Source organism: Nicotiana tomentosiformis, chromosome 11 (genome assembly GCF_000390325.3).
Source record: "Nicotiana tomentosiformis chromosome 11, ASM39032v3, whole genome shotgun sequence".
NCBI lineage: Eukaryota > Viridiplantae > Streptophyta > Magnoliopsida > Solanales > Solanaceae > Nicotiana > Nicotiana tomentosiformis.
Window position 1 is genome coordinate 18,866,611 of NC_090822.1, and position 9,213 is coordinate 18,875,823.

Consider the following 9,213-nt stretch of genomic DNA (forward strand, 5'->3'; position numbering starts at 1 on the left):
TTACCTCTGGAATCCATGGCTTAATATATTTTCTGGATTCCTTTTGTGCACGATTCTGTTAATTCTACTTTGTTTTAAGTCTCTTTAGCATTTGACTTCTTCCTAATGCTGCTAGTCCTGAGATTGCCTAAGTCTAACTTGGATAATCTGACCCTCTTAAGTTTGGTTTAGCCAGTATATTAGTGCCCGAATGTTCCCTAAAACATGCTTATTTGCTTTGTCCTTAATCTTTATAATGCATGCTCCACACTTGTGCTAGAACTTCCTGTGTTAATTATGACATGTTCTCCTGCTATTATATCACTCAACATGATCCCCATATCCCATTAGTGATTGACTGAGATCTTAACAGCTACCTCGACTTGTTTTCTCTGCCCTGTTTGAACCATTTTATTTTATGGCATAACTTAGATCTTTTTTTAGTTAATTAGTCTATTGTGTCAATCCCAGAATCCCTACATGTGCTATTTGGTATGAACTTGCTACCTCACACTGCTCTGAATCTCTGCAATGTTTGTCTTGCATGTACAATGTGTTTCAATTTGTATTAAGATCATTCTCTGTGATCTTGCTTATGTGCCAATATGTTCCCCAACATGTCTATGGTTCATCTGATATCCTGTTCTTTCAGTGATTATTTGGCTTGTCACAATGTGCATCCCCCATCATGTCTAAATACTGATTAGCATGACACTAGGATGCATGTTTAGCATAATCTCTTAGGTTTTAACTTATTTGTATTGTGCATCTGTGACTGCAAACTTGTTTCTCCCCTGACCCTTTCCACGTGTGGTTTTTCCATAATATGTGCTCCCTATCATGTCTCAAAGCAGTCATGTTTCCTGATGAGAATTAATATGTCTATCTTATTGATGCTAAGATGTATACTTAACCTATCTTGTGATCTGCTTGATTTGTCGTTTTGTACGCTCAACTTGGCTATGTATATTTTAAGTATAAGTGTATCACCTAACTTCTGTCCCTCCATCACTATCCACCTTCCTTACTTGCTACTTATGCTATTCTGAATCCTTTATTCTTAGCCGGCTGAAAGCCAAGGCTATCCAGGTTCTATTGTTGGCCTCCCTAGTGTGAGCACTGCTCGGGGTCCAATTGAGGCCCTTGTGAACTCTGACACACTAGGGCTTGGTCCTTAGACACTCCCTTAATCTCAAAACTATTCCTATTCACTCCATTTCCCCTATTATGTGTTGTGTACCTGAATTGATTCCTTCAAGTGATGCAACACTTGGTGTTGAGGCTAAGTAAACTAGTTTTGGACTCCTCTATGGATCCCTGAGTCGTATATTGAATGTGGCTCTTTGTAGAAGGCCTGGATACGCCGTGTAAGAGTTATTGAAGGTGCAGGCAATGCTGGATATTTGTTTGTTTAGGCCTGTTATGGGTCTATTATCACTGTTATGTAACATTTATTACTTTTACTCATTATTGGGCCTGTAATAACCTTTGTACAAATAATTGGGGTGTTAGTAAAAAGGGAATGGGTAGAGTTTAATATCTACATGCAACGGGTAGATAACATGCCTATAGGACTTAATAATGTGTTTGCTATATGCGTTGTTCGATTACATGAGCACTATAGAAATCATGATATTAGGAGAAGCATACATACACTACTTGTTTACCATTAATCATGAGTTAAAATACTATGTCTACTTCAATGTATTTATAGACAGCATTCCTATAGGAAGCAAACACTCCTTCAATCTGCATGACTACTTTCAAATACATTAGAAACCTGCCTATAGAAACAAATGTCAATGAACTTTCCTTCAATTTGCATCGCTACAGTATATCCACTAGAAATCATGCCTATAGGATTTTAATCATTTCATTCGCTACTGTATCGCACTGTTCACCTAGAAAACATGCCTATAAGGTTAAAGTATAACAATAGAATTGGTTCCAATCGCCAATTGTTAGAGATCCTGCCTATAGGGTATTACTACTCGCCAGAAAGTGTTAATTTTCGAAATGTTGTTTGTTGCTCGAAAAGCATGGATAATTTTGGTCTTTCCTCCAATAGATTTCATTGTCACTTAGTGCGTAAGTCACCTAGACATAACATCTGTAGGTTAAATAACTGGAAATCTGCAATCTCAAATCAGCATGCAACAATCGTATAATTATTTGAGATAAGCAACGCTTGGCCTCTGAAAACTACTTGCATGCCTTAATGCCTTGTCACATAGACATCATGTCTATAGAGATTTAAGTTTTCTTAATTTTGAATTGCTTAACCTGAAATTTGTCTTGCGTGCATTTGTTGCTTAAGTGTGGAGGCAAACTTGAGTCCTTAACTATCATATTTGAAGTCCAATATGTGTTTTGTATGTCGCCTAGTTTTATCATTTTGAGGAGCCTAAATAAAGTCTAGAACCACCCTAAATAGAGGTCTAATGCCTCCTGGACCATAGGTATGGGACGGGTAATGCACGCATAGGTACGACTTAGAATTGAATTAGTACGCTTTTAGGTAATAGCTTTAACATAGTAATCGGGTAGCAAGAGATGATAGTCTGTGCCCGCTGAATAATATGAGTAACTCCCTATTCAAAGGGAGTTGCGAAGTATTATTTACGTTGCACGGGGTGATCCTTTAGGCTAAAAAACTTAGGACCCCCTATTAGAACGGAAAAATAGTTGCACCTCCATATTTAAGATATCTTTGTAATAAAATTCTTAGATTTTGCACTCTCTTTGCTTACTTGATCATATAGACTAATCCATATAATTTAAGTTCGACCGAGACCCACAGTTGTGAATCTCGAGGAGTGCCTACACCTTCTCTTCGAGGTAACTTGAGCCCTTACCTGATCTTTGGTGGCGTTGACTAGTTAAAACAGAGTTATTTGCATAATAGGTTCCCTAACGCACTTTAAAATGGTTAGGTGTCGACTCTCCTCTTTTAATACCTCCTTAAAAGAGTTGTCACGTGTCGAAGCCCGATTTCGCAAAGAAAAAGGGGGCGCGACAGCATGGTGACTCTGCTGGGGATACACTTAGGCTCTTACCATAATGAACTTGACGTACGTGGATTAATTTCTTTATTACATGCGCATCCCTTCTTCACCTTTATTTGTTTAAATTGCTATTACATACATATCCCTTCCCCTATTCACCTTTATTTGTTTAAATTTGTTATGACATGCACATCTTTTCCCTATCCACCTTTATTTGTTTAAATTTGTTATGACATGCACATCCCTTCCCCGTTCACCTTTATTTGTTTAAATCTGTTATGACATGCACATCCCTTTCCTGTTCACCTTTATTTGCTATGACCACTCTTTATTTCATCTTGTTTAAGACTGCCATATCATGCCTCTCCCATCCCTATTCCCATGTCTGCTTTATTAAAATCTTGCATATATTCCACGAACTAAACTGACTCCTTCCGTTTGTCTTTCCTTTCTATATTTCCTATGTTTATGTTACTATTGTATTTACTGCTTTTACATATTTATCATGTAAATACTAGACAACGTGTTATTATCTCTGCATAAAGCATGGTCCACATCATACTCCACTCGTGCCAATTATCAACATAGCGACGCCTGATGAGTGTATGCGCTCTTATAAAATTACCTTATTTTTTTAATCGGAAAGGCTTATTTGCGGTAGACTAGTCGATCAGCAGTGAAATCGACGGTCCCGTGCCTTTCCCTCTCAAGTTGTCCACTTGGGAATACTAGTCTAGACCATTCTAGCAACTCTACTCCAACTTGAAATGTACATGCATCATGCTAAACCTAGTATGGGTTAGAGCGTTATTAGCGTAACAACCCACTAAGATAAACCTTGTCCAAAGTCTGACGGGATTTCCACAATCCCAATGGACACTATCATATTATGTGTATTACTTGAAGAAAATGTGCCAACATGTTAATCATTGTTGCGTAAGTAGTCAAATCTGGAGGGGGTAAGGGCTAACATTTGTTTGTTTGCAGAAAATGAAGCACGAAGTCCCCAGGTTCGTATGGTCCAAAACATCCCAACTTTGTTACTTGACTGGTTGAAAGATCTTTACAGCTTTGTAGCTTAGCTTTATATTTCGATTGCAATAAGGCTAAATGCCATTAGTAATTTTTAGTATTGTCGATTTAGTAAAGGTTTGACTCTTTTTTTTTTTGCATTAATGAAATGACACAAATGTTGGCATCAATTTTCTCCAAGTCTATGTGTTGCTTAGGCCTACCTCAAGCACAATGAGGTCCCCAATTTAGGACGCGAATTATTGCATGACTTTGTGAAACATGTTTTAATATCGTAAACACTCTTTTAATATTCCTTACTAACTTGGTTAACTTGTGCTTGTTCTTTCTTTTGATTATTCCTATTCCCAAAGGTTGGTTCGTGCATACTGGCATCTTCTCAAGAACTGGACCGCTGCACAATCCCGGGCCCGTCGAGTTCCTGGGTAGCATGGCAAATTAGCACGAATTACTTTAAAAAAATAGTTTTGAGCATTTGAGACATTTTTCAGTATTCTGTTTTGAAATAATTGCTCGAGCCATCGAGTTGCACTTGTTGACGTTTTAAAGCTTTTTTTAATGCATTACCGCTTTTCGTATTTATTATTATTTTTATATTTTTCTTTAGCATTATTATTACCTATCCCGATGAACCTACGAATGTGACATGTAATGAGACAACGCAACATGAGGATAGTGATTCAATCAATCATTATTGACGATGCCACCAATTTAAAAAGCAATTTGATAAAGGCCATGTGTGATACCTTCAAGATCAAGCAAAAGAATTCCACAGCATACAGGCTGCAAATGAATGGAGCTGTAGAAGCCGCCAACAAGTACATCAAGAAGATATTGAGGAAAATGGTAGATAATTACAAATAATGGAACGAGAGGCTACCATTTGCTTTGCTTGGATATCGTACCACGGTTCGCACATCAACAGGGGCAACTCCTTACCTGCTGGTCTATGGTACTGAAGTTGTTATTCCGGCCGAAGTGGAAATTTCATCTTTGAGAATTATACAAGAAGCTGAGCTCAGCGACGCAAAATGGGTACAGAGCCGCTATGAACAACCGACTCTCATTGATGGAAAGAGAATAAATGCGGTATGTCATGGTCATCTTTACCAGAATAGAATGGCAAGAGCTTTCAACAAAAGTGTCACACCGAGACAATTCGCACCGGGGCAGTTAGATCTAAAGCGGATCTTCCCACATCAGGACGAAGGCAAGGGGAATTTCTCACCATATTGGCAAGGTCCCTACAAGGTTCATCGAGTACTAACAGGAGGAGCACTCATACTTGCAGAAATGGAAGGAGAGATTTGGCCAAAACCTATCAACTCAGATGCAGTCAAGAGATACTATGTTTAGGATTGTTTACATTTCTTCATTTGATGTAACTGAACTATGCTTGACCTGATTCCCGTTTAAGAGGGGATACGTAGGCAGCCCTGTGTGTTCGGTCATATCTTAATAAAATCTTCATTTTCGCCATGATCAGAAACTGGGGCAGAATTTTGAGGAAGACCCTCAAAATTCTAAAGCAAGTCCAGCCAACTTCGTCATACGCGGAACCGTCAAAGGGTTGCATTTAAACCAGGGCAGAATTTTGAGGGGGACCCTCAAAATTCTAAAGCAACATGGTCGCAATGTCTCTAAAATATGTCACAGTCATCGGTTCATCTAAATTACTTGATACTACATACTACTATATTTTAAATAACTACGTTCGTCAAATGCACGCATATTTTTTGAAAAACTTTATTTTTATAAACCGCCAGATCCTGCCCAGGATAATGGGATCTCAAGACAGGAGCAAAATCAAAGCGAGAAGGCGAAAGCACGGACCAACCTTCCCTGCAAACTCACGATTTTTCTTTAGATGCATGCACAATGAACATAACAGGAATATGCGCAAATACATACACATATCAGAATCACTACCTTTTTAACGACAAAGTTGCCAAACGCAAACACATCTTCAGCTAAAAAACACTCTGCTTTCTCACTATCACTCATTGTTTTCCCGCATGAGGCTGAGCCCTGCCCCCTTAAACCGTATAAGGTTAAGCATTGCCTTTCTTTGCATGATACTAAGTATTGTCTCCTATTTGTATGAGGCTAAGCATTGCCCCCTTAACTGCATAAGGCTAAGCATTGCCTTTCTTTGCATGAGACTAAGCATTGTCTCATATTTGCATGAGGCTAAGCATTGCCTCCTTAACTGCATAAGGCTAAGCACTGCCTTTCTTTGCATGAGACTAAGCATTGTCTCCTATTTGCCTGAGGCTAAGCATTGCCTCCTTAACTGCATAAAGCTAAGCACTTTCTTTCTTTGCATGAGACTAAGCATTGTCTCCTATTTGTATGAGGCTAAGCATTGCCTCCTTAACTGCATAAGACTAAGTACTTTCTTTCTTTGCATGAGACTAAGCATTGTCTCTTATTTGCATGAGGCTAAGCATTGCTTCCTTAACTGCATAAGGCTAAGCACTGCCCTTCTTTGCATGAGACTAAGCATTGTCTCATATTTGCATAAGACTAAGCATTGCCTCTTTAACTGCATAAGGCTAAGCACTGCCTTTCTTTGCATGAGACTAAGCATTGTCTCCTATTTGCATGAGGCTAAGCATTGCCTCCTTAACTGCACAAGGCTAAGTACTGCCTTCTTTGCATGAAACTAAGCACTATATCCTATTTTGCATGAAGCTAAGCACTGCTTCCCTTACTTGCATGAGACTAAGCATTGTCTCCTCATCCTGCATGAGGCTAATCACTGCCTCCCTAATTCTACAAGGTTAAGCACTGCCTTTTCCTCATGATTAAATGCTATCACCATTACACCATCTAAGACCTAGCATTATCCTCTACTCACCCAGAGCTAAGCATTGCCCTTATCTTACCCAAGACTAAGCTTTGTCTTGTCTTATCTTCACATATGGCCAAACATCATATTTTTCATTTCATGGGCTGAAATATCGCCATTCTGTCCAAAGGCGTCATGGTCTGAAGGCATCATCCTCATAGCCGGAAGACACCATTCCATGGCCCGAGGATCTCTTAAAAGTGCACATTATTATTCAAAGGCGTCATGGTTCAGAGGCACCATTATCATGGCCCGAGAACATCATTTCATGGCCTGCTAATCCCTTATCACATGATTCATGGCCCAGGACGTCGCGGTCTAAGGACACCATCCTCATCATCCAAAGACAACCCTCATGGTACGAAGGGAATCTACATCATGTTTAAATTCTTCATAATCTATATACTTGCATGCATCGTGTTTTAAGTTTCGCAGGTAACCTGGGAAGTAACCGTTCTCTTAACAAGAGCAATCTTCGCTCTGATTTCCGTTCACAGCATTCACACCCTGCAATTATTTTAAGTGTAACCAACCACCATCAGTTACCCACTTTTACTTGATAACCATTCAGATACTTGCTTTGAGATACACCCGTAACGTTTCAGATTCCGTATAAACTTATTTGATACTGTCCTGCCTAAAAAAGAACCCTTTCCGAGGCATACGATCATTCTTATAACAACTCCGTCGGTTTCGTTCACCGTTGGATCCAGAACTACACATGACCTGATTCCCGTAATACCAGGGATATGTAGGCAACTCAGGATCCAGGGTTCGGCCTCCATTTTTTAAAATCACATAATTCGGTCAAAATCAGTCATCATTTTCTTTAACCGACAACTCTTTCGTCATTCCCGGATAAAGAAGGGGCATCTGTTGATACCCAATTTTGCCCTCATAATTTTGCAAATAAGCCTATGTGCTTTCAAAATATTAACTTGCATCAATATTTAATTTACAAGATTTATGCAACCATCTTCTATAATTCTTCATAATTTGTAGAGGTTTTAAATTGTTATTTTGGATTTAAATTGCTTGAATAATTATTAATTATTCCTTTAAATTATTTTGTGATGAATCAATTACTTAAATCCTTATTTTGCATCTATAATATTTGCTTCAGATATTTTACTCTATTTTTTATAATTACATTAGTATTTTCAGGCTATTTGCACAATCTCGCAATAGCCTATATTTTACAATTGTATTGCATTTATCATTTTATTCAGGATCAAAATAATATCTTACATTTTTATAATATTATACTATTATTTTAAGGTATTAATTTGTATAAATAGTATTTTTATAATTTATTTAATTATTTTATTAAAATATTTTTTCCCTTAATTTTTTATTTAAAGGCTGGCCCAAATTTTGAGCCAATTTTCGGACCAAACAAGCCCCAAATCTCTGGCTCAACCCCCCAAAGCCTAATCCAAATGACCCCTGAAATTAACCCGATTGCGACCCGCTTAATAACCCGCTTCGCTGCCCCGTTCAATCTTGGCCATTGATATGAAATGATCAACGACCCATAATTAACCTACCCTTTCCTTATATCCCCAATACCCCAAACCCTAGAGACAAATACCCACCCCACCGCCTCTGTATCCTCACACGCTCTCATCCCTCACACCTAAACCCTAGGCGTCCTCACTCAAATCTCAGTCCCAATCCGACATTACATGGAAACCATCCATGATTCGTTTCCTTTCTTGCATACGAGGAGTTACTTACCATCTTTTGAACGCTACAAGTACTGGTTACTTGATTATATATGGAAGCTGAGTCGTTGTGTTCGTTTGATTCTGATTCTGTATCATCTTCATGTTTCTGACCTGATACATTAACTATCAGACTCCTTGGCTTTGATTCAGAGAGATTTTGGTCATTTTTTGTTCCTCGTCTAGACAAGGGTTTACCCGTTTTCTCTCCTAAATTGATCTGAATCGATTTGTCATGCTTTCTTTTCTTATATTAGGTTTTATTTACTTTGTTTCCTTGTTTATTCATCTAATTTTGCTACTATATAAACCCCTCTCCATTCCCCTTTGAGGGGGAAATCAATATAATCTAACTAAAAATTTGAAGCTTTGCTCTGTTAATTCCTTCATTATCTTGTTCTATGTTTTATGTTGGCCGGCTGAAAGCTAAGGCCACTAAGAGTCTGTTGTTCGAACTTTCTCTTGGTGCGAGCATTGCCCGGGGTTCTTTCGAAGCTCTTGGGAACATTGACACATCGAGGTTTCTAGGTTTTTGTGGATCTTTTGTTCTTTATTATTGTCCGTTTAACTGGTAAGCTGCTTGACTTTCGCAATTTCATCCCTATGTGTCTTTGATTTACAT